Source organism: Fukomys damarensis, unplaced genomic scaffold (assembly GCF_012274545.1).
Source record: "Fukomys damarensis isolate Sample0158 unplaced genomic scaffold, DMR_v1.0_HiC HiC_scaffold_17, whole genome shotgun sequence".
NCBI lineage: Eukaryota > Metazoa > Chordata > Mammalia > Rodentia > Bathyergidae > Fukomys > Fukomys damarensis.
The window spans coordinates 34,670,411-34,672,487 of NW_022900929.1; the positions used below are offsets into that span (position 1 = coordinate 34,670,411).

The 2,077-nt window shown below is 42.7% G+C and overlaps 1 protein-coding gene across 2 annotated transcripts in view; it reads right to left on the bottom strand.

Annotated features, from left to right (window-relative positions):
- The window catches only part of Mga (MAX dimerization protein MGA), a 139,794-nt gene extending 139,291 nt beyond the window's left edge, over window positions 1-503 (bottom strand). For both annotated transcript variants that reach the window (XM_033764990.1, XM_033764989.1), the window contains exon 1: window positions 244-503. The gene's annotated coding sequence lies outside the window, so the exon portion shown is untranslated. The remainder of the gene's footprint in view (window positions 1-243) is intronic.
- Window positions 504-2,077: the final 1,574 nt, after the last annotated feature.

Here is a 2,077-nt window from a genome sequence, read left to right on the forward strand (position 1 = left end):
ATCGGGAATCCTCGCGCTGCCGGGCCGCGGGGCTGGTGATTGGCTGTCAGGCCGGGTCATGTGCCGCCCGGGGCCCGCCCCTGCCCGCTAATCACCTGGCACCGTGCACGAAGCGGCGACCTAAATTGTTCGCACGCGGAGAGTGAGAGCGATCAGAGGCCTTCCTCTCTTGCCTTCATAGGGTTACATCCATGAAGGGGAAGCGAAAAGCAGGGTCCCAAAACTAAGTTAGCTCACACCTACCGGCTTAACTTCGCGGGCCCTGCCAGGAGCCGTGAACCGTCGCCCTTGGGCTCTCCCCGGTGCACGCCGGGATGCGTCTGGCGCCCCTCGGTGCGCTGCGGAGCATGCCGGGAAAGCCACCTCTCCGCAGCCCCTGGCTGGTACCTCTAGGGCGTTCCTCCGGAGTCCCCTTGAGCACCTCGCCCTTGGGCTCCGAAAGAGACGGTTTGGACAACTACAGGGGTGTGACAGTAGAGCAAGCGCTTTTGGTCCCTCCTCCCCTCTCGCTGGATCTGTGTAGTCTTGGCAAAACAACCTTTCTCTGTGGAGCGATCCTTTCGTCGGTGTCTGCTGAGTGACTTGGTGACTATAGCGGAAAATTAGCAAAGGTGTTTACCACAAGTAAACTAACCAGCCTGTTATGGTCAGTGTAAAAGAATAGTAACTTATTCGAAGCCCCACCTGAGAGCAGAAATAATATATTTCTCTAGGTACAAGCAGGGGAAGGAATGGGGATTTTTAGAAAGTCCAAGGGCGCATCCCTAACAGTTGCTGGTTCCACCTAATACCAGCTATAGTGTAGTGGAACTGAGAAAAACACCATTTGCTAAGACAGAAAAGATAGGTAATTTTATGTCATAAGTTAATTTTGTATTCACAAACATACCTTCACGTCTAAACCGAATCTACTTCATGAGGGCTTAGTGGCACCATGCCTCCCTTGAAAGTGCAAAGTCCTGAGTTCGATCCGTGGTCCAGAAAAAAAGCTAATCTACTTCAATGAACCCCGTACTTGAAACAATTCACGCCTTTTCTGTTATGAATTCCATTTCTCTGTTTTGTTGATGTTGAAATTTTATCAGTTCTCAGAGGGTTGATCAAGCTTGAGGAATTTGACTATCCCTCCTCAGATGCACAAAAGCTTTTAATTATATACTATAAATTAAACATTAAATGTAATGTTACCAAACCTAAAGATTAGGTTTATGGTTGCAGTGTACCTCATAAACCTAATTATTAAAAAATTATTTCCTAGAAAATAAAGTAAAATTAATTAGATATGTATATATAATAACTATAAACATGTTAAGCTTGAAATTTATAAAACACTCTTAATACTCTATTACATATATCCTAACAACCTTGAAAGAAAAGTACTATACTGTACTAATATTAACATCTGAGTCTTGAATGGGAATCGGAAAAATATATTTTAATATGTTCATTTAATATGTTCTCTGGGAAATTTGATGGCAACTATTTGAAATTTATCAGCTGTACTAGAAAGAGCCTGGAAGTCACACAAATATAGGTAAAATTATAGAGCTTTCACCTCCTAGATTATGACTGTGAACAGAGATTTGAACTTTTGTATCTTCAGTCCCTTTAACTGCAAGGGCTGGAAATTTAACTCAATGATTCTGCTGCCCACCTCACAAGCTCAAGGTCCCGAGTTCGAAGCCCAGTACCACAAAAAAAAAAAAAAAAAAAAAAAAAAAAAAAAAAAAAAGGAAAAGAAAAGAATAGTTCCTTTAATTGGGGTCAAGCATGCACCTGGTATCTGTTAGCATAATGATTCTGAGATTAAAGCATTCAGAGCATCTGTCACAGCCCCTCCTGAATAGGAGGCAATCTATAAATAAGGGTTCAAGTAGTAGAAATTACATTCAAACTAGCATCTTATGCTCGGTCCAATGCTTTTTTTTTTGGAGTCAGTGTTTCACTGAGTAATTCAGGCTGGCCTCAAACTTGTGGTGATCCTCCTGCCTCAGCCTCCCAAATGCTGGGATCACAGGTGTGCACTACAACACCTAGCCAATACATTTTTTTTTTTTTTTTTTTTTTTTTTTTTTTT